The 24195-nt window shown below is 46.6% G+C and overlaps 2 protein-coding genes across 10 annotated transcripts in view; both read right to left on the minus strand.

Moving 5' to 3' along the window:
* The window catches only part of TIAM1 (TIAM Rac1 associated GEF 1), a 398067-nt gene extending 383117 nt beyond the window's left edge, over window positions 1–14950 (minus strand). Inside the window, exon 1 of one of the 3 annotated variants that reach the window (XM_067739312.1) lies at window positions 14809–14950. The gene's annotated coding sequence lies outside the window, so the exon portion shown is untranslated. The remainder of the gene's footprint in view (window positions 1–14808) is intronic. The other 2 variants (XM_067739315.1, XM_067739313.1) reach the window with 2 other exon arrangements.
* LOC137225380 (uncharacterized) overlaps window positions 1–24195 on the minus strand; it is a 132457-nt gene that overhangs the window by 10625 nt on the left and 97637 nt on the right. For 2 of the 7 annotated variants that reach the window (XR_010943816.1, XR_010943818.1), the window contains exons 5-6: window positions 23546–23673; window positions 18715–23423 (exon numbers count right to left, since the gene is read on the minus strand). The exons of 2 other annotated variants lie outside the window; for them this stretch is intronic. The gene's annotated coding sequence lies outside the window, so the exon portion shown is untranslated. 3 more of the 7 variants (XR_010943819.1, XM_067739330.1, XM_067739329.1) reach the window with 2 other exon arrangements.

The following is a 24195-nucleotide window of genomic DNA, read 5'->3' on the forward strand; positions in this document are numbered from 1 at the left end:
ACGCTGGTGCCCTAGTAAACTTCAGTGGCAACCAGTGAGGTTTGTTACGTTTTACATTATTATGAAATTTTACATATCTGATATGATTCAATGAATTGTAATTATTGTTCTTTTTTCTGAAGTCTAGATTTTTCCCATTAGTTTTTTTAATTTTATTGAAGTATAGTTGATTTTACAATGTTATATTAATTTCTGCTGTACAGCAAAGTGATTCAGTTATATATACATATATATATTCTTTTTCATATCCTTTTCCATTATGGTTTATCACAGGATATTGAGTACAGTTCCCTGTGCTATACAGTAGGACCTTGTTGTTTGGCCTAGTTTTAAAACTAATCACAGAATCCATTTTCTTAATGGTCCAGACATTTTGCCAATTCTTTCAGCTCAACAGAACTTTCATCAACAAATGTCATCATCAGTTTATCCCCACGAGTAGTCTGTACCTGCGTGTAAGCACAGTTCTTTTTACATTTGTCCACGTTGCTCCTTTATAGGAGTTGATAATGCAGTGTCCCACGAAAAGAAACAAAATACAAAGCTGTATCTATGCAAGAGTTACAAATATGCAAAAAGGGCAGGAAAAGATAAGAAAGAACAGAGAAATACCAAAAGCAACAATGTGTTCTCATAGCAGCAATGTTGGAGAATGGCCCCTTTTAAATGTACTTGATTGTTCTTAAAACAAACATACAGCAAATAAAAATACATTTTAAAGAGTCAGCTGATCTGTGCAGCACAAAGTTCCTTTAGAAGCTCCTGCTGCCCCCGACTAGCAAATAGTTTGGCAGTGCCAAAGCAGAGGCCTGAACCCTTATCTGATTTCAACCAGCAATTTGAGATTCACTTTCTCTAGAGCCAGTGGCCTTCATCCGTCCCTCTGTGGTCACATGCAATTAATGCTCTGCTCTCAACACTGCACCCACCACATGCTACAAGTCACCCATCAAGGGACCACCCTCCGTGAAGATCCCCTTTACCATGTGGTCCCTCTGCATATTGTGGGATACCTTCACCTCCCAGCCACAGTCCTGCAGGCACAGGACTCCACCTCCTGCTGTTTCTACCAGCCCCCATCCCTCACTTCCACCCTCAGGCTCTTCCATTATTTTCTGCACAGAGAATTTCACTATCCAGGTATAAATTCCTCCCCCATCCATCTGCAGTCTAGGTCCTGGGCTGCTTAGCCCCGAGCCCCCATGACCCTTAACAAAGTCCAGGTATGGAACAGCTCACCTCAGAATTAAAGACATATTGGTGCAATGCTCTCGTACTTTTTGTTTTCTGGTTCCTGTTTATCCGTGGGTTCCAAACTGTGTGCCTGGATGCTTGCTCACCGCTATGGACCGAATATTTGTATCCTCTAAAAACTCACATGGTGAAGCCCTAATCCCCACTGTGATGGGGGGGGTGCAATTTGGAGAGGTAATTAGATTTAGATCCGGTCATGATGGTGGAGCCCCCATGATGAAATATAATGTCCTTATAAAAAGAAGACAAGAGAAGAATTCTCTGTGTGTGCATGCAACAAGGAAAGGCCATTGTTGAAGGCCAACCATCTTTAAAGGTTGTTGAAGCCACAACCAGGAAGAGGGCTCTCCCCAAGAACCTGACCATTCAGGTACCCTGATCTCAGGACTTCCAGCCTCCAGAACTGTGAGAAGTAAATGTCTGCTGTTTAATTCACCCAGCCTATGCTGTTTCATTACAGCAACTCGAACTAAGACACCCACCCACCCATCTTCCCCCTCAGAATGCATGCTGCCTAGTTTTCACTCTTGCTACAGCATCAGCTTCATCCTGGCTGAAGACTGCTCACCAGCAACTAAGACACCTTCTTGCCAGTGGGTCCTTGCCAGTGGGTCCTTAGGGAATATGCCTGTGCCTAGTCTCTCCTGAGTACAGCCTTTACCGCCTTAGGCTTCTCATCCCTTAGCTGCCACCTTGCAGAGCCCACCGTCTTGGCAAAGACCAGAGCACCATGCATATATCCTGATAGCGGATGTTGTAAGCTGGGGGCAAGTGTATCCTAACCTATATCGAGCTCCTCCACAGGGGCGCCATGGGCAAAACCAAGATCAATTTGGCTGAGACCCTGCCCTCAAAAAGTCTGCAGTCTAGGGTCAACCCCATTTTCATGTCCCCTCTGGGGATCCCAGAATCCACAAATCTTCCCAGGTAAACTGGGTAACTGTTCTGTCTTTGGGGCTTCTCTTCAATGTCTATTGGGAGCGTATGATGACCTGTAATCTGCAATACCATGGTAATCACTTGCCATTTGGTGCCCGAAGATTTAGTGAGATTTCCAGCTGGGCCTCTCCACTTGGTTTCTTTGGGCTAATTGTGAACCTTCCAAGCCACGATTTTTCTTGACCATAGAGTGCGCTTAGTAGGACCTCTCTTGAAGTGATTGTGAAATCCAAATGACAAACTTTTGAGAAGACTTTCCAGGAGAAAAAAAAAAAAAGTTTGCAGCCTAGGAGAAGTGTTCACAGAGACGCAGACTATGATAACACACCTAAGAGAGACATTAGGGAATTCCCTGATGGTCCAGTGGTTAGGACTCAGCACTTTCACTGCAGGGGCCCGAGTTCGATCCCTGGTCAGGGAATTAAGATCCTGCAAGCCGCGTGGCACAGCCAAAAATAAATAAATAAATAAAATAAAATAAAAGAACCATTAAACACTAGAACATCAAGGAAATGGCATAAGGATGGCTGATTTCAACCAGACCTGGAAGAAGGGCAAGCAAAGATAGGAACAGTCCAGATCTAGACACAATGCATGCAAAAAAATGAGAATAGGATACATCCCAGGGCAAACAGGACTCCTGTTTCACTGGCTCTAAGTATTTGAGAAAGGAGGCCTGAGAGATAAAATGGGAAAGCAGGGCTGGGACCAAAGGACTAGATAGAGTCTTTGAAAGCTTAAAACACATAGGGCTTCCCTGGTGGCGCAGTGGTTGAGAGTCCGCCTGCCGATGCAGGGGACGCGGGTTCGTGCCCCGGTCCGGGAGGATCCCACGTGCCGCGGAGCGGCTGGGCCCGTGAGCCATGGCCGCTGGGCCCGCGCGTCCGGAGCCTGTGCTCTGCAACGGGAGAGGCCACAACAGTGAGAGGCCCGTGTACCGCAAAAAAAAAAAAGAAAGAAAGAAAAAAAGCTTAAAACACATGGTGACATATCAGAGCTAAGCTTTAGGAAAGTCACATTTCTCAGCAGTAAGTACACACCCATATTACATGTTCTTAAGTGATTTTAACGGCAGTCTAATGGAGTGGTTGGACATCCTTGTGGGTTAAACTGTGTCCCCCAAAAAGATATGTTTAAGCCCTAACCTGTAGTAACTATGACTATGACCTTATTTGGAAATTGGGTCTTTGCAGACATAGTCAAGTTAAGATGAGGTCATACAGGATGGGTCCTACATCCAATAATTTGTATCTTAATAGAGAGAGGAAGCGATTTAGAAACAGACACACAGCCACAAGAGAAGATGGCCGTGTGAAGAAGGAGGCTGAGATTGGAGTGATGTCACAAGCTCAGGAATGCCAACGGCCTGCAGAAGCTGAAAAAGGCAAGGAAAGATTCTACCCTGGAACCTCTGGAGAGAACATGGCCTTGCCAACATCTTGATTTTGAATATCCAGCACTATGAGAGAATAAATGTCTATTGTCTTAGGTCATCCAGTTTGAGGCAACTTTTACTAGCAGCGCCTGCACAAACATGAATTAAGTTTGACTTGAAAATCATCAGTGCTTTAGGACCTTCAGAGAAGATGGGCTAGTTCATGAACAAGGAAGCAATCCTAGAGAAAAACTGAGGTCATGAGGCACAACTGTGACTGGAACTGTGGATGTAAGACTACTGTCCAAGGGGAAAGGAGCATAAAGACAGGGATGCAGTCAACCCTCGAAGGTCAACAACTCTCTGATGATGGAGGGTCTGGGTTCAATCCTATCCTGATAGGATCAGTCAACAATGGGGCTAATCCTTCCATTGATATTTAATCCCTGGGATTCTTGGCTGCCCCCACGGGCTTTCTCATCTTTGTTCTTTCCAGGGCCAGAATCCACAGTCTTTATTCTTCCCGAAATCCTAACTTTTGAGAAGACACTTCGCTATTAATCCCCATGTGTAAGTGGATTACAAAAAAAAAAAAAAATTGGGAGATTAAGTTTCTACTACTTGCCACCTACCCAAAGATGAATGTGTATGTAATTAATGCAATTTTTTTCTGATTATACTATTAACCCGTACTGATTGTAAAGTCTTTCAGTTAGAGAAAATTATGCCTAGGAAAATAAGATTTGCACTTACCTTCAACACTAAAAGACATTCGTTGTTGCTATTTGGCTATATTTACTATTGGTATCTGATGTATTTAAGAGAAATACTTTATAATTAAAGAAAAAAAAAACTTTGAAGATGAGTTATTTGGGAAGAATCATCCGGACAGACAAAGAAAGTGTAAGGAAAAACCCACAGAACGTCTGAGAAAAATGGAGAAGGGTGAGCCCAGGTAATCAAAGGCCATTAACCATTTTAACACTGCCAGAGGCCAGAGAGATTTTATTCAAACTAAAGGAGGAAATTCAAAAACATGACTCTCACAGCATCCTTAAGTTAGATGAAATACTCAGGGCATTAAACTATCAAACTTGACTCATGTCCTAATTAAGCTGTCCATTTCAGAATTCCACCAAATAACTTTTCCATGATGGAAACCTTAATATTTAAGGTACGTTACTATCTCCTTATGAGAGTTCCCTTTTTTCCCAAATTATGGTTTTCTAGCAACCATAACACAGCAACCAAGACCATACCTTCTTGCCCTTGGTACCAGTCTCCCCAAAGAGCTGTATGTATAGACCTGCACGTATAACCCTTGGCTGTCTTAGCTGTGGCTGGGCCCCAGAATGTTGGAGGAGCTGGGTCCATATGCTGTAATAATGTCCAGACGTTACACATGGCCAATTGCTAGTTGCTAGCAGGCCTATAAATTCACTTTTCATAACTTAGATGGGATTCAGAACTGCTGTATCACGGGCTAAAAAGACACAAATTACTGCAATTAAAATTCAGAGGCTATCTGTGAGGAATAATTTTAGCCCTTCTCACTCAAATAAGCTACATTAACTAGTCCTGGTTTAAAGAACAGGCCGTTCCCTTGCACCTCTAAAGACTCCGAGGTCCTCAACTAATCTGCAACACCTACCAAAAAAGTCCATCTGCTTTTGACCCTATTTCCTCCAAGAAAGAGAAGGTCATTTGGGTTCTCTTACTTGAACTGAGCTGAAATCATGCCACAGGCTCCCACAAACCTTTTTCTTTAAGGTAATTTAAATGCTTTGATCCAACTGGTGAGCGGTCACAGGACCAAAGTTGCAGGCATTCAAGGCATTGATCCCCAAATTAAAGCAATTAACTGTCAAAGAAGCGAAGGAAAAAATAAGGAAAAAAACCACAGGATTCATTTTTTCAATCAATTTTAAAACAATTAGATTGTTAAATTGTTTAGGTTAAGTGAAAACCATAGTTATGAGGCTTATTTTTTTTAATGACAATGAAATGTTAAAGTTCCAGTGGCATAACGGTAGAATTGAAATAATTTCTAATCAGAGGTTTCAAGGTGAGATAATTATTCCCACATTCATAAGACTTTTTCTAAAACCTCACAGTAGATCTTGCGCTGCACTTGGAACATTTTTTCTAAAACTATTTTTCATGCTCCACAAACTGCTTCAGAAGAGGAACATTATAATTATCAGCCTGCAAATATTTTTCCCTCCCATAACAGGGACCAGAGCAGAATTCAGGGAACAGTTATTAGCAACATCCGGAAGCCTTTAAATACTGGAACTTAGTCATGCACTGAGAAGCCCAAAACGCCTGAAATTATTATCCAATTTTTTAGAACTCTGTCTGAAAAAAGAAAGACACTTTATTAATTTAATTCCAGCTAAAATAATAACCAGAGTGTTTAAAATAACCAAAATAATCTGATGCCTCAAGATAGCTAGCGTCCAAATATCTACAAAACATAAGCTCCTTTTCTATGTAAAGAAACTTAAATAGGCAGATCTCTAACAGTATTTGTGTCTTTTGAATGCAGGGTTTCCCAACCTCAGCACCACTGACTATGGACCAGATAATTCTTCGCCTGGGGAACTGCCCCATGCATTGCTGGATGTTAGCAACATACCTGGCCTGTACCAGCTAGATGCCAGGTATCTCCTTGCTTCTAGGCAGATGCTAGGTACTTCTCCAGTAGAACAAACAAAAGTATCTCCAGACATTTCCAAATGTTGCCTGGTGAGCAAAATTGGCCCCAGTTAAGAACACCTGTCCTAACATAACATAATAAAAAATATTTCAACCAACAAAAAAAATTTATCACCCAAAAGCTGATATCCAAAGACAGCTCCCTTTCAAGTTACCTTGGAAATATACCCTTCCGCAGCTTTGGTAAATAAATTAAATAACTCAGTCATTCACACAGTTTTTAAAGTAAACAAAGTATTGCTCTTTTTTTTAATGTGAAATCAGAGATTTAAAATATAATGTCTCTCCAGTGCTTCTTTTCTCAATCTATAACTTAAGTCATGCCAGTATAGCTATAGAAAATATGAAACTAGTATAGCCTGGCTATGGAGTGCAAAGTTGACAGTTATTGACAGTCATAACTAAGCAAACACCTTTATTGCTTTTCAGCTTTTCAAAAGCAAACAGTATGTAAAGGATGCCATCAGAAAAGTGAAATGATTATCTACAGAATGAAGAAAATGTTTGCAAATCATATATCTGACAAGGAACTTATATCTAGAATATGCAAAGAATCCTCACAATTTAAGAGACAGAAACCAAATTTTAAAATGAACAAAGGGTCTGAACAGACATTTATCCAAAGAAAATACACAATTAGCCAACGAGCACATGAAAAGATGCTCAACATTATTAGGTACCAGGGAAATGCAAATCAAAACCGAAAGGAGATAGCTCCTATCACCCACTAGGATGAGCACAAACAAAAAAACAGGTAATAATAAATGCAAGGATATGGAGAAACTGGAATCTTCATTCACTGCTAGTGGGAATGTAAGATGGTACAGTCACTTTGGAAAACAATCTAGCAGTTCCTCAGAAGTTTAAACATAGAATTACCATATGACCCAGCAATTCCACTCCTAGGTATATACCAAAAAGAATTTAAAACAACTATTCAAACAAATATTTGTACACTAACGTTTACAGCAGCAACTATTCACAATAGTCAACAGGCGGAAATAACCCAAATGCCCATCAACTGATGAATGAATATAAATAAAATGTGGTATATCCATATAATGAAATACTGTTCATCAATAAAAAGTAATGAAGTACTGACATGCCACAACACGGAAGACCCTTGAAAACGTTATGCTGATAGAAGATAGTCACAAAAGACCACACATTATATGATTCCATTTATATGTAATGTCCAGAGTAGGCAAATCTACAGAGACGGAATATAGATTAGTGGTTACTGGAGGCTGGCGGGATGGGTATGGAAGGGAAGCAAGTGATAACGGATGTGGGTTTCCTTTGGAGTTGATGAAAATGTTCTAAAATTGATTACAGTGGTGGCTGCTAAACTCTGTAAATATACCAAAACCCACTGAACTGTACACTTTAAAGAACTGAATTGCATAGTATGTAAATCATATCTTAATAAAGCCATTATCAAAACGAAAAATAGACAAGGCACAGAAGACTTCGTCGTGCTTATAGAACACAATCTCACCAACCCTGACATCTGACAGAAGCTGTAGGTGTAACAGGAAGGGAAGGGGAGAGGAAAGATAGGTCAGGACACTGATATTCTCATTTTACAAAGGGGAAGGAGGTAAGAGTCCCTGTCATTGGTTGATGGAACTAAATGAGTCCATATAAGTAACAAAGATTGAACTATAAATATAATCATAAAAATCTGGAGGATAAAGGAAATAAGAAGCAATAAGTAAGCTAAATTGTCATTTATCATAACAGGAAGTCAATAAATAAAAGTGGCATAAACAGATTATTTAGTGATATAAAGACAACCTGTAGAACTAAAAACAAAAATGAACAAAAGTGATTATTTCTGGAGAGTACAGGAGTGGGCGGAAAAAAAAACAAAATGGGGACAGAACATGTTCTTCACGACAAGCTCATCTATCCTATTAGTTTGTTAATACTACATGGAATCATTACTTTGCACATCGTTTTCAGAAACAAATCAAACTTGGCATTACTTGAGTTGAAGAATCCACGTGAAATAAGAATATACTTGACGTCAGGAAAAATACTGAAGTGGGTCATCATCCCTGAGTGAAACTGTGATTTCAATATATTACAGCAAAATTGACTCACGTTTCATAGACAAGGACTGCATCCCTAGTTAGGCAGTTTGGAAATGTATGTTAGATCCTTAAGAGAACAAGAAAAACATACAGAGCCCCTACCCTCTCTGTGGCAGTTACGAAGCGTCATAAGGTCAGAGCTTCACCATGGCAAGAATATTCAAAAGTCCTAACAACTTTTGGATCCAAAGACTTTTTCAATGAAAGAAAGCACATAGGGCATTCTCAGGACACAGCAGGATTTCCCAACTGGGAAAGTATACTACACAGTTACTTAAACATAATCAGGGTTACAATTCTGACACTTGGAACTCAAGATTCCAGGCAGCCAAACTGCCTGTCAGATGGTAGAATTAGTCATGAAGCCAGGCAACAGGCATGACCAGGAGTGACCAGGGTACCCCAGAGATCTAGGGGCCTTACAGGTATGGAAAGGGACTCCATGGTTATCAGAACCCAGGGGGCTACAGCACGATAAAGAACTTGCCCCCCACATTCCCACTCTCCATGGATATCCTTGTGTGTGTGTGAGGAGATCAAGGTGCACATTTTGGGGAATTGGTGGTCCAGGGGTTAGGACTCGACACTTTCACTGCCGAGGACCCGGGTTCAATCCCTGGTCAGGGAACTAAGATCCCACTAGCCACGCCGTGCAGCCAAAAAAAAAGATGAACATTTTGCAAAAGAGACCAAAACTAACACATTAGCTCAGTAGTTAGGACAGGCTCCTGTTAAGTCCAGAAAAACCAAAATGCACATCTGAATGTCATGGCGAGAATAAACCACAGTTCTGAACCTCTAAAACACTGCCCCCAAATCAAGTGGGAACGAGCTAATGAGTTCCTGACTCTCCTAGATATTCCTGCTCAAAATCTTCTTTTGCCCAGAACGCGGCCAAGCGCTCTGTGCCCTGCGCAGGAGATGCAGTTGGGTTATAAGAGATCTTGTCCCCAGGATCTGAGAAACCCTGGGATGGTCAGGCTTTGGGCTGGAATCTCTCCCGCAAAGACCCAGGGGGCCACCCACGTGGCTGGGGGAAAGGGGAGGCAAAGCAGACCCCCTCCGGAGGGCCCTTCAGATTCAACCTGCAGACCTGAGGCCCACCTTCTCTTCTGAAAAGCAAGCGGAAAACCCCATCCACTCCACTTCCGTGGTCCTGACAGCTCCACAGGGAGGATTCCCAAACCCAGGACGCCCCTGACTTCCCGTCCCCCAGAGTTGACCTGGTGACTTTCCAGGGCTCATTATCCCCTCCGCAGAGGGCAGAGGAAGCCAGGAGCCGGAACTAGAATGGGTCTGTGTTTACGAGGTGAGCATCTCCTGGCCCAGGAGGAGGGCGGTTAGGCAGGGTATCCTGTCTCCTCCACAGCCACAGAGAACTGTGTTTGGGGTTTTTAAGGACAAGCAACTGAATCTCCTTCGCCTATCCCCCATCCACTCCCCGCCCACCCCAAGCCAAGCTTGGTCCCAGGTCCACTGTCTCCCAATCACGCATCTCCTCACACACCTGTACACTCACCTCTATACTCATCCTTTGGTCTTTAAGAAAATCCTTCTGTAGAAGCTGGAATTAAATAATGCAGGGGGATACTGTTTTGTTTCGTTTTTTAACCAAAGACACTTTCCTCCTCCCTTTCATTTCTCCTCCTTCATGAATTCAAAGTGGCCCGAGCCAGAACACACGCGGTACCTTCTTGCTTGGCTCCAAAATGCTACATCCAAGTCTCCCTTTATGGAAAGAAACTCTGCGACAGCACCAAGGCTCAAAGGGCCTTGGCCCATTCAGAAACTGAGGATGCGCTCAACTGAAAGCACCTTCCCTCCCACGTGGCTCTTCACTGAACCATCACTCTTTGTTCAGCACCCTTTGGATGCACACAATTGATTGGCTCTTATATTGTGCCAGGTTGTTTTTTTTTTTGCTGCTATTTCAGTGAACTGAGACCCCACTTGCAGCCAAACGCAAGGCTCTGAGCTCAGCCTCGGCCCAACGAGGGAAGAATCTCTCTCCACCTAGCAAGAGCTCCAAGGTCTTCTAGAAGAATCTCACACGAGTCCAGGAGGAATCGCTCCATACCCACAGTCTAGGCCTTTGTAAATGTCTTAATGAGGTCCCTGGAGACCACAGGAACAATGAAAGTCTTAGGCTAGAGGGGTGTGGAGGGTGGGAAGGGGATGGAAGGGGAAAACCCACCTAACTACCTAACTATTAATATTTTGTACCTTTTACACTAGAGCATTGTTTTATTTTCCAAAAACTTTGTTCCTGGCTGAGTATTGCTTTATTTTTTGAATGCCTCCTTTATTTAATTAAAACAAAGAAATTTAAATAAGGGATTTGGCCTACAATGATGATAGTTTTTTTAAAAAACACAGGAATTATTATATAAAACTAAATATTTAGAGATGAAGTGACCTGAAGTTTAGAATTGTGAAAAACAGAAGAATTTGGCTGGGGGCCTTGCAAATCTGTTTCTTCTGGTCCCATAGTGACGGGGGGCGGGAAAGAAGGGGGACATGGAAACATACACTCTACCCATTTGCTTAATTTAGAAAGGAAAATGAATATGTATATATACATATATGTATAAACACACACACATCCCCAGTGAAACACTGTTTTAGACACAGGAGTCCAAATGACTAGACACAGTGAAAATAAGCCTCTTTCTCATCCACAGGCCTGCACCTAGGGATTCAGGAATTCCACAGGACCCTCTGTACACTGCCCACAGGAACCAAATTCTCTCTCTGCCTTCTCACCCTCAAGCCACCTGACTTAGGCAGAAGCTCCCTGCCATCACCGGCTTCTAGGCAAGGCTTGGATGTGATTCCCACGCTCTTACCTGCATTCCTCATTTGGGAAAGCATAGGCTTGAAGTTCGCATCTATTAAAGTGCTGTCTCACAACACGCGTCTCCTTCAGGCAGTAAGTAACCTCCTTGCATTGCGGAAGGGAAAGGAGAGGTGTTACCACGCGCACCTAGCAGGCCCTCAGCAAAGCTTTGGGGAGAAATTTCCGCCCAGGCGCTCCAGAACGCCCGGGGTACTGACCACTCGCCAGAACTCCAGGAATTTGGTGCGGAACATGGGGGAGACAGGCCAGCACCAAGTCTTCTTTCTGGTCTTAGACGGGGAGGGGGGAGGAGTGGGGACCTGGGAGAGACAACTGCAGGGGAAAAGGAGAGGAAGTCTTTGTCCTAGCTCTTTGGATGTGCATTAGAGTGCAGTTAAATGGTCGGCTAACGAGATTTCCTGACCACGTGCTCCCTTTTAAGTCCAGGCCCCCAACTGATTTGATCCCCAGGCAGCAGCAGGGGGCAAAGCTGCCTTCAAGCATCCCTAAGGGCCAGAGAATTCCCAGAACAAGTGCAGGAAGGATCAGAATCATTTCTGCGACTGGGATTTTATTTTATCTTTTTATTAATTAATTTATTTATTTATGGCTGTGTTGGGTCTTTTGTTTCTGTGCCAGGGCTTTCTCTAGTTGCGGCAAGCGGGGGCCACTCTTCACTGCGGTGCGCGGGCTTCTCACCATCGCGGCCTCTCTTGTTGCGGAGCACAGGCTCCAGACACGCAGGCTCAGTAGTTGTGGCTCACGGGCCTAGTTGCTCCGAGGCATGTGGGATCTTCCCAGACCAGGGCTCGAACCCGTGTCCCCTGCATTGGCAGGCAGATTCTCAACCACTGTGCCACCAGGGAAGCCCTGCGACTGGTATTTTAAATAAATAGGTTATCACGTTTATCCACCGGCATCCAGCAATAATGCTAGTGACCCCGTGGCTTGTATGAGGAGCCTCCACTTGGGGTGACTGAGGTAGGCCCAGGGGAGCAGAGGGTATGGGGAACATTCCCTGTGGGCTTATCTCCCACTGGACAAACTGCAAGTCCCTCACCTACTTCTTGTTTGTTTGTTTGCTTGTTTTGGTCAGTAAAGGCCCCTGGGATCTACGTTCAATGAGGTGTTATTGACCCAACTCAATAATTTGCTCCAACAGGCAAAAGGGTGTTGTAACGAGAAGCATTTTTTTTTCAGTACCTTATTCTGTAGCCAAGCCTGAGATGGTCTTTTTCAAACTATTTATTCATCTGATTATAGGTTACGGAGGGGCTTTTCTTGTTTTCGTTTTTTCCTGTCTGAAACTGGCTTCTCTCTTTGCCTGAAGGAAATCAGCAGTGCTGATGGAGCAAAGGAAAAACAAGTCAAAACACATTGACAGCATTTTGAAGATATTCAATGAAATCAATTCTCCTCTTCTACTTTCCCTAGTTAGACAACAGCCTCCTTCTAAGGTATATTTCTCTTCTATTCAAAGATAATTACCCAGGAACTTCGGTGTTTACCACTCCAAGACAACCTCCCTGGCGGAGTTTTACGGTGGGGTACAAAAGAGCATATTCTAGAAACCAGCGATTTACCAAACTTCTGCTACAAGACACAGCTCAAATTTCACTTCTACCAGGAAGTACTCCCTCCCAGCCTCCAGGTATCTCTTTGTTCAAACCTCCCTCCATCCGGGTATTATTCACTTTGCACAGCGGCCATTGGTTCAGCGGCAACCACTTCCCACCTGGACAAGGTTTCCTCCTCCAAACCCAGGCCTGGGTCTCAGCAGAACCTTAAGGAAGAAGGAAGGAAGAAGAAACTAAAACCTAATAGAAATTCAAATACAAAAGAAAAGAGCTGTAAGCGATTAGATAAGTAGAGTGAAACCTAAGAGCAAGTAAAACAAGCCCTGTTTGAAGCTGAAAACAGCAATCCCTCATGCTTTTTAAAATAAAATAGGAGTTGGGAAAATGGAAAACTGCAGAAAGGGGAAGAGACAAGGGGCCATCCTCTGCAACAGATTCCCTCTAACAGGGAAACATTGTTCCAGTGTTTCGTACGTAGCAGTCACTGCGCCAGTTGATTTATATTGTCGTTTAACTCCCACTCCCACTCCCACAAATAGGGATACACATTATCCCCACTTTACAGACCCAGAAACTGAGACGCAGGGCGATTAAGTAGCTCGGTCTGGAACAGATCACCCAGCTCGTGAGTGACGCTGAGCAGGCACTGGAAGCAGGGTTTTTGACCTCAGCGCCCAGGCTCTCAACCTCTGTTCCAGCTCAAACAAAGTGGACGCCAAGTCAGCACGCGCGGGTAACCCGATCCGCTCTGAGTGAAGAATGCCCCACAGCTGCTCCGCGGGGCTGCGTGGGTACCACTGAAACGGGCACGGATTGGCCAGCGTCCCCAAGGGCTCGCGCGCGTCCTTCAAGACTTGCTAACACGCAGGAAAAGGCAGACTCGGAATCCACCTGGACCGGCTTGGGAACGAGCCCAGAGGATGCCACTGGAAGGGAGGTGAAAGTGGCTTAGTCAGCGCCCCGACGGCCGCCAATGCGAGAGGGCCTCTGGGTGTAGGGAGCCTGGGAATGCAGTGCGCAGCGGGGACTGGGCACGAAGGCGCCGTCTGGGCGTCTATTCCCCGCAGCATCTCGCCAGGAGGCCCGGGGAGGGGGCGTCACCTGACAGCATGCACCAACTTCTCCCAGCTCGGAGGGGGGCTCGCGGCGGCAGCCGGGGGAGCGCAGCGCGCAGCTCTCGCCCAATGGCGAGGTCTGTAAACAAAAGCGGGCCCCACGCGGGTCCCCAGCTGGGCGATGAGCGGAGCGGCGCAGCGCAGCAGCATCCGAGCGGCCGAGCCTGCAAGAGAGCTAGGCGGGACGGCGATCCGGCGCGGGGACCCGACGCACAGCCCCCAGGATCCCGCGCCCGGACGAGTCATTGTCTGCGCTCGCGCAGGAGGCCGCTTTAAATGTCCCCTCCCAGGTCTGCGGCGGGTCCCCGGCCCTGTGTGCCAACCCCCAGGCTCTCCGCCCCGTGAGTCGGGTCCCGAGCGTGACACGGATAGCCAAGGTGACCGCCCAGTCAGCGTCGCCGAAAACCCAGGCCTGGAGGTGCCCAAGTCAGGGACGGAGACACACACAGAGAGACACACGCAAGCACACGCACGCCCTCCCCGAAGTTGATAAAAATCAGCCGACAAATACAAAGTGCCGCCGCCGCCGCAGGTCAACGCTGACCTCCTGCTGCCGGGAAGACCGAATGCCAACGCCTGGACACTGTCACTTCCATTCGGCGCCAGGCACCTCACCCGGGAGCCACTGGCTCGTCTCCCTCCTGACTGCTCCCTCGAGCGAAGGATGTCTCCCCTTGCCTCCCCTCGCCAGCTCCCCACCTCCCAAGTGTGGGATCGCCAAAACAATACGAGTAAAGCCCAATCGGGGGGAGCTAGGACCCGCCGGGAGCCCCAATGTGCCGGAGACTGGGGTCAGGACGTGCCCGTCACGGGCAGAGAGGCTCCGGGCGTCCTCACTGCCGTCCCTCGGGGCGGCTCCAGCCGGCCGGCCGGCACTCCCCAGGCTCGCGGTACTCACCCGCGACGTTCGTCCCGGATCTCCGCCAGGGGGCCAGGGACAATGCGGGGCCGCGGGGCTCCGGGGGCTGCGGACACAGAGGCGTTCGCGGCGCTGCAGAGCTGCGCGCCCGACGGCGGCGGCGCTGCTCTGCCCGGCCTCGCTTCGGCCCCTTAGCCAGTCTGCCAATGGGAGCTGTCAGGGTGCCTCCGCCAGCCGCCTAGGGGGCGGGTCCGTGGAAGCCCGTGGGAAACCGAGTTCCGATTGGTCCGCCTGACAATCGCTCCGCCTCCGGACAGCCAATCAGAGACGGCGGACACAGGAGCGGGGCGTTCGGAGTTGGGCTGGAGAGTGACAACAGGCGCACGCTGGGCACCCGGGCTGCATCCCCGCCCGCGGCACGCGGCCGGAGAGGTTCCCCCGCCACGCACGCCGGGATTGCCTTCCCACTAGGCTCCGGCGGCGCGGCTTGGGGAGAGCAGGGGAAGGCAGCGGAGGCGCGGCGGCTGGGGAACAGCGAGGAAGCCCCTAACAAAGCAGTTCTGGGAGGGCCGAGCGGCCTCCGCCTCCTCCCGCAATAGGTCCGCGAAGCTGCCTGTCACTGTGCATAGGTGGAGGTGGCCAATGACGTAGAGAGAAGGAGCTCGAGTTGGCGCGCGCGCGCGCGCGCGGCTCGGTATCAGTGGGATTGGTCCGAGGTAAAGGATTTTCCTGCCACCTAAGGCGGAGAGGAAAGAAGAACGGAACGGGGGGAGGGGAAGAGCCAAAAAACGTTGTACCTGCGACACGTGGTCTGGCTTGGGAGGCGTGTGCCTGACTCTAGGGGGAGACAGGAACTTTTGGACGAGAAGAAAAAACCCTAAGGTTTTCTTCCTGTGGATGCTGGGAGGTGTTAGACGCTAACCAAGCTCCAGGTAGGGCACGGTGGCCTTAACCGAATCCTGGGGAGTCCAGGACTCACCGGGTTGACTCATCTTGCCCAGCAAGTACACTTGAAATCACAGGCTCACATTCACCTACTGAGCAGTATGCGACTCGGGCTAGATTCACACAGACCTGCCTCCTGGTCTCTTCTGTAAAATCCGGAAACGATGTTTGCCATTTACCTTTGGCGAGATTGTGAGGAAGAGGAAACCCGGACTCCGGCAGTAGAGACGCTAACGAAATCTCTTCCCCACACCCGTCAGTGCTTCCTCCTCGCCTTAAGAGCTTTGGACACCACCATTAAGAACAAAGGCTGGGGTGAATATTCACTACAACCTGATTCAGTGGACCCAGTCGCCCTGAGGGAGGGGGGAGGCCTGTGCCCCTGAGGTTATCTGGCTGAAAACAAAAAGAATCCGCAAAAAGAAATGCCTGTGTCCTAGAGCATAAAACTCAACTGGAACACTGGAAGTCATCCTTGACTTCTCTTCCCTCCTCCTTCTCCCATCTCTTCTAGCCTCCTCCTAAATCCACGCCGTCTTCCCCAATGCTTTCTCCCCCAACCGCATCAAAGGTCTCCCATCTCTTTCCACCCCGGGCCTTGCCTCCTGAAATCTACTCTCCACACTTTCCACTTGGCAAAATCATCCTTCTAAACAGAAAAATCTCATTGTGCTCTCTCCCTTCTGGGTCTCCTCCTTTTGCGCAGAGCCCGCCCCACTCCCCACCCCACCCTCACACTTTCCCTTCACTTGACTAATTCCCACCCATTCTCCAGATCCTAGCTTAACAGCCAGTGCATCCATGCAGCAGACTTTTGCTGAACTCCAACTGCAGCATACGGTCTTGTAGATACTGGAAACCTGCCGAATCCAGTTAAGGTCAGGCACCCATATCTCCTACCCCCAGTCCTCCCACCAACCCCTGTATTAAAGGAGGCTGAAATTGCCAGTTAATTATGGTCTCCTCCACCAGCACAGCACTTCACTGGATCCAGATTCTCAGCTACCTTGCTCTCTGCTGTATCCCAGTGCCTATCACCGTACCTGGCACATTTGGGGCTCTCAAAAATACTTATCAATGAATTATAGAGGCGCAAAAAAAAGAAGCAAGAGCTTTAAAGATCCGAAATGTTTCTAAAACATCAGTTTGAGAAGAATGGTTAGGATAGTAGATCTCAGAGTGATATGTCCACCAGGTCCCATAATGGGTATTGCAAGAATGTTGAGTGAAGTTTGAGAGATTTTCCAAAAGACACACTTTCAAAGAAAGACCTCATCTCAGCCAAGACCTTGCCCAGACTTCTCAATGGAGAGTCATTCCTTTGTGAAGCTTTCCATCCCAGGAGAAAGAGCAATTTCTTAACCTATTACAAGCCACCATCTTGGAAGGGGAATATATATATGAGAAACACACACACACACGCCAACACCAAGACTATTGCATGTCAGAGAAAGCAATCTTTGTTTTATTATGCCTCTGATACTTGGGTTTCTGGTACAGCAGCTGAAATTATATTTAAATAATATAATGAGTATCTGTCACTTGTAACTCCCCTCCCCCCCAAAATTATTTCTTCTCTGCCTCACTGAGGTCTACTGCCATCATGGCCCTCCTGTTAAGGAGGTAACATGGTTGCAAGACAGCTTCAGATGAGTCCTCAGAGTGGCCATCTGATTGCCTTGGGCATAGCTCTTTCTGCTCCTAAGAAATCGGAAAAGCGGTGGAGAGGAAAAACTGGAGTTACACTGGCTGGTTTGAATCCAAGCTCCACCGCTTTCCACCTCCAGAGCCTTGTGCAAGTTATTTAATCTTTTGTAAGCCTCGCTTTTTCATTCTGTAAAACAGGAGTGATACCACCTAATCCACAAGGATGTTGAAGGGATTAAAAAGAAGTCGCACAGCACACAGTATGCACTCATATAAGTTAGCTATTGGGCTTAGCTAAGTGAACTAAACTCTCTGACCCACAGTTTCCTAATTTTTTAAATTGGATAATAACATTTCATTAAGTGGTTGAAAACCATGAAGGAGACAGTAGAAGAGAAATGCTTAGCCCTGCCCATAAAGGGGAGATGGATACATAGGAAACCACCATTTGGGGCTTTTCGTCAATCGTTCTGTCCCTCAGCCCCACCTATATCAACACATTAGGACTTTGCCTCTCGGAATCTGCTCAGGGCTGACTATGGGAGGGTTTGTTCCCACAATAATGGTGTCACCACTGAAGTTAATGAAATTAGGCTGACCTAGCCTTTGGGTACATTTCTTGCCCTTGAAATCAGAAAAGCTATTACAGGTATCTGTACTGTTTCTTGTCTCTCTGCTCAGCACAGAATGCTGCTGCTTCACACCATGTCGAAGAGAATGGGGTGTTTTGATTAAAACACAGACAAATGCCATCTGGCGTCCCATCTCCTGAGGGCACCGTTGACATCTCAAAAGAACACAGCAGTGGCAATAAAAAATTTTTAAAAAGTGGAGTTTTAAGGGTAGAATTAAGGGTTTAGGATAAAAGAACCCACAGAAGTTATATTTCTAGTTCATGACCCTAATTTCAACTACAAGTCAACATTTTCTTCCCCATCACTTACTGAAAGCCTCACTAAATATGGTCATAGCTAAGTCACAGAAAATGGCCTTTCTCACTATCTCCCCGTATCTAAACCACAAAGATAAGCCCACACCCTCCTCTCTAGGCAGCCCTGCAGCAGCCTCTGTTTCTACCTCCACCTTCCATTCGAACTGATGCTCCCAGAGGGCAGGGCTGTGGTCTCTTTCATTTCCTGCTGTAATCCTGCTGTGGTGTCTAGAACTGAGCCTGGCACAAAGTAATTGCTCAGTAAATATTTACAGAATGAATGAATTAGCCTCCTGTGTTTCCTAAAACGAGGACTTTGGCACTTATTTTCTTTTCTGTCATTTATTTGTGGATGACCTCTTTTTAAAAGGACGTGAGGCAGCTTATTAAAAAGACACATATCTCACGACTTCCCTGGCAGTCCTGTGGTTAAGACTCTGTGCTTCCACTGCAGGGGGCACGGGTTTGATCCCTGGTTGGGGAACTAGGATCCTGCATGCTGTGTGGCGTGACAAAAAAAAAAAATTAAAAATAAATATATTTGTCACAAAAGCACTTACTGGTTGAGTTATCATTTACTTGGGAACCCACCAAGAGAGAGGTGAGTGGTTTTCCAAAGCAGCTGTTGTGAGTTTGCTCTGACTCATCCTCAATCTCTTGCCAAGAACCCCCTTCACCTGACAGATTGCCTCAAAGATTAGTAGACAGTTTGAGTTAAAATCTAGAACAAGAAAGTTCTAGTTAGTCATATTTTACTGGCAGGGACCTCTGTTTTATATCTTCCTGAGCATTTCTCTAACCAATCAGCCAGGTCACGCATGAATACCAAGGCCCTGACAATAGGTTCGGAGAAAGTGGAATGTCTGCCTCCTGGTAAGCCATTCTTGGGATGGTTTCCTTTTGAGAATCACTCCTCTAGACCTATGAGAAACAGCTGGACGATGACTTTAAAACCTAACCTAGGGACTTCCCTGATAGCGTAGTGGTTAAGAATCTACCTACCAATGCAGGGGACATGGGTTCAAGCCCTGGTCCGGGAAGATCCCACATGCCACGGAGCAACTAAGCCTGTGTGCCACAACTACTGAAGCCCGAGTGCCTAGAGCCTGTGCTCTACAACAAGAGAAGCCCGTGCACTGCAATGAAGAGTAGCGCCCTCTCGCCACAACTAAAGAAAGCCCACACGCAGCAACAAAGACCCAACACAGCCAAAAATAAATAAATTAAATAAATTTATTGAGAAAAAAAGGGGAGGGGAGGAAAGAAGGAAGGGAGGGAGGGAAGGAAGAAAACTTAAAGGGGCACAAATTGGGACTTCCCCGGCAGTCCAGTGGTTAAGACTCCACGCTTCCAGTGCAGGGGGCATGTGTTCGATCCCTGATCAGGGAATTAAGATCCCACATGCCAGACAGAGTGGCCAAAAAATATAAATAAATAAATAAATTTAAAATACACATTGACTACAAAAAACAATAACACACACACACAGAAAAAGAGTCACAAATCAATAGGCCAGCGTTTCCATCTGGCCCCTAAGCTGACTCTCCCTCCACTCCTTCCACCATATTGTTTCCTCCCTCCTTCCCCAATACCCAGGACCAGCTTCACAGGCATATGACCCGTGCACTCCCACAGGGTCCTGCACTCAGAAGGGCCCCATACTTGGTTTATTGCTCTGCCAATGCTGCCTTTAAAAATCCTAATTTTTTTTTTTTTTTTTGGCTGCGTTGGGTCTTCGTTGCTGCACACAGGCTTTCTCTAGTTACGGCGAGCACGGGCTACTCTTCATTGCGGTGCACAGGCTTCTCATTGCGGTGGCTTCTCTTGTTGCAGAGCACGGGCTCTAGGCCCTCGGGCTTCAGTAGTTGCGGCACGTGGGCTTCAGTAGTTGTGGTTCGCGGGCTCCAGAGCGCAGTCTCAGTAGTTGTGGCGCACGGGTCTAGTTGCTCTGCGGCATGTGGGATCTTCCCGGACCAGGGCTCGAACCCGTGTCCCCTGAATTGGCAAGCAAAAAATCCTAATTTTTGAACCACAAGCCTGCAATTTCCCTTTTGCTCTGGGCCCTACAAATTAAGTAGCCTGTCCCTTCTACACCCCTGCCACTCTGGGGTGTCTCACCCTTGGTCGTCCCTGACCCCCAGTTTGTACCTTTCCCAGAGCAGGCACTCAGTATAACTAAATTAAGGGGTTGAACATAAATGTAAAGTAGCATTTGTCCTTTATATGCCAGAATGGATGGAGCATAGCCAGGTGTCATGCAGAGAGATGCCCTTGAGAGCTTTTAGATGAGGTGCAGCAATGAACACTCAGCTTACAAGGGGACACACTTGGATCTTCTCGCTAGAGAATTCCAAGAAGAATAGCCAGGACAGCCCAGGGGCCATGAAAACCCCAGAGGAGGACACACACTCCCGTCCTGTGAGGGTTCATTTTATGTGTCAACTTGACGAGGGCATGAGGGCGGGGGGGGGGGGGGATGTCCAAACATTTGGTCTAGGTATGTCTGTGAAGGTGTTTCTGGAGGAGGTTAACGTTTCAATCAGTAGACTGAGTAAAGCAGATTGCCCTTGCTAATGTGAGGTGGCCTCACTCAGTCAGTTGAAGGCCTGAATAGAACCAGAAGGCTGACCCTCCTGGGAGTAAGACAGAATTCCTCCTGCCTGATGATGTGAACTGAGACATGAGTCTTTTTTTTTTTCCTCTGGCCCCACCATGCAGTTTGCGGGATCTTAGTTCCCCAACCAGGGATCGAACCTATACCCTCCACAGTGAAAGCACAGAGTCCTAACCACTGGACCACCAGGGAATTCCCTGAGACATGGGTCCTTTCCTGCCTTCAGACTCAAACTGAAACACCAGTTCTTCTTGGGTCCCAGCCTGCAGGCCTTCAGACTGAAACTGACACCACCAGCTCTCCTGGGTCTCCAGCCTGCCAATTACAGATCTTGGGACTTCTCAGCTTCCATAATCACATGAGCCGGTTTCTTATAATAAATCTCTTCATATATCTATATCGATCTATCTAAATATAGATATCTCCTACTGGTTTGTTTCTTTGGAGAGCTCTGACTAATACCCATTCCAGTAGCGTTCCTCACAACCATTCGCCCATTCAGTGTTCGTCTATAGCCTGGCTACTCAGAGTGAGGTCCACGGGCCAGCAGCAACGTCACCGCCCAGTGTCAGAAATGCAGGGTCTCGGGGAGGCCTCATCCCAGACACACTGAATCTGAATCTACAGCACAATGAATGCTTCAGGTGATTCATCCGCACGTAGTGTTGGGAAACACATCAGCCTTCTCGGAACACGCAAAGTCACCTGGGAGGAATGACAATATTAAAAACAACTTCTTAGTAAAGAATTTGTTTAACCAAGGCTCTCTTCCCTAAGGACAGATGTTAGGAGTGGGGTGAAAGAGCGTTCAGAAGAGGACTTGGGAAGGCAGGACACTTTCCCAGTCGTGACAAACCTTCAGTTACAGAGAAAAGACCAAGGAAGCCTCAGTATGCAAACTAGCAGGCCAGACCAATACAAAGAAAGTCAAGGTCAGAGAGGACGGGCCAGGCAAATCAGGCCGCCTCACAGACAAGGAACCTAGCACTGCCTCCCCCTTGTAACGTGCTTGGTTGCATTTTATTTTCTGTTTTCACCGAAATGGAAGTTTGTGGAGAAACTCTCCCACTTGGCTGTGAACAGGCTCTGAGCAATGGCAGCACTTCTGCAGAGTTGGCAGGGACAGAGCTGTGGAATATTTCAGGGACTCCAAGGCAAGGGGACAGACAAACAACCGGGGTGGGGGGGCGGAACCCTCCTCAAAATGAGGAGAAAGAGTTGAGAATCAAAAACAATTACCAGAAAAACAAAACAACAACAAAAAAACAATTACCAGGACAGAAAGAGAATCACGGACATAGAGAACAGACTGGCGGTTGCCAAGAGGGAGGGGGGTGGGGGAGGGATGGAGTGGAAGTTTGCGGTCAGCAGATGTAAGCTTTTATATAGAGGATGGATAAACAGCAAGGTTCTACTGTGCGGCACAGAGAACTATATTCCATATCCTATGATAAACCATAATGGAAAAGAATATTTTAAAAAATGTATATATATGGATAACTGCATCACTTTGCTGTACAGCAGAAATTAACACAGCATTGTAAATCAACTATACGCCAATTAAATAAATAAAAATAAATAAATGAAACAATTACCAGGAATGCATCCACGGGTCTCCAAGTGAAAACCAATCTGATTTTATTTTTTCCACCTCCACCTGCCCCAGCCCGATCTTTAACTCATCTACATGGGAAAGAACGAAAGCTCATCTTAAAACAAACTGTAACTACTGTATGGTGGTGGGTCTCTGGATGATTCGCCAGATTGTAGCCTATTGGATTCTCTCTTCACTTAGTTCACAGGTGCTGCTGGCCCGGTGAGCGTGAGGGTGAGGGTGAGGGCCGGGCAGAGCCTTTCCCACCCTTTCCCACGCCTCCAGCACCTGGGCAACATGCAAGAAACAGAACATGCCAGAGCACATGTCTGCAGCTCCGCCTGCCTCAGACCACACATGTATTCTCCATTCTACAGAAGCGTCCTCCTCCCTAGTCTCACAGAAGTGTATGGAGAAGCTTGGAACGTGGCCATGCAGCCTCAGCACAACAGTCACAAGGCTTCAAGGGTAGGCACACCGGTGCAGTGGGGCCCCAGAAATCAACCTCTCCTCTCGAAATAAAGTGACAGCCCCATTTTTTCTCCATTCACGTGGAGATGTTGCCCCTACACACACACACACACACACACACACACACACACTGCCTAGAGAGGCAGTAGTTAAAAGCAAAGAGGCTAGTGGTTAAAAGCAAAGATTCTGCCCTAAGCCAAATCTTGCCTCTGTTCCTTCCCAGCTGTGTGACCTTGGACAAGTTACTTAGTGTCTCTGTGCTTAATTGCCCTTGTATTAGTCATCTTGGGCTGCCATAACAGAATGCTGTAGACTGGGTAACTTAACCATTTACTTTAATTTAAAATAAATTAAAAAAGGGACTTCCCTGGTGGTCCAGTGGTTGAGACTTCACCTTCCAGCACAGGGGGTGTGGGTTCGATCCCTGGTCAGCGAGCTAAGGTCCCACATGCCTTGTGGTCAGAAAAAGAGAACACAAAATAGAAGCAATATTGTAACAAATTCAATAAAGACTTTAAAAATGGTACACATCAAAAAAATCTTTAAAAAAATTAAAGAAATTCATTTTCCTTACAGTTCTGGAGCCTAGAAGTTCAAGATCAAGGTGCCGTCAGGGTTGGTTTCTGGTGAGACCTCTCCTGCTGGTTTGCAGACAGCTGCCTTCTCACTATGACCTCACGTGGCCATTCCTCTGTGCACACACTGAGAGAGAGCTCTGATGTCTCTTCCTCTTCTTATGAGGACACCAGCCCTATTGCACCAGGCCCCCACCCTTATGACCTCATTTAACCTAAATTATCAGGACTTCCCTGGCAGTCCAGTGGTTAAGACTCCATGCTTGCAATGCAGAGGGCCCGGGTTTGATCCCTGGTCAGGAACTAAGATCCCACATGCTGCAACTAAGCACGCGTGCAGCAACTACTGAGCCCGCGTGCCGTAACTAGAGAAGCCCGTGCGCGGCAACGAAGACCCAGCGCAGCCAAAATAAATAATTAATTAATTTTTAAAATAACCTTAATTATCTCCCATAAGGCCTTATCTCCCAATAGTCACATTGGGGGTTAGGGCTTCAACATATGAACTGGGGCAGGGGCGCTGTGGACAGACACAGTTCAGTCCATCACAGCCCTCGTCTTTAAAATGAGGCTCGTGACATTGTCACTCTCACAGGGATGTTATGAGATGCGGTGATACAGGAAAAACTTAGAACAGTACTCAGCCCAT

The sequence above is a fragment of the Pseudorca crassidens genome, chromosome 5 (genome assembly GCF_039906515.1).
Source record: "Pseudorca crassidens isolate mPseCra1 chromosome 5, mPseCra1.hap1, whole genome shotgun sequence".
NCBI lineage: Eukaryota > Metazoa > Chordata > Mammalia > Artiodactyla > Delphinidae > Pseudorca > Pseudorca crassidens.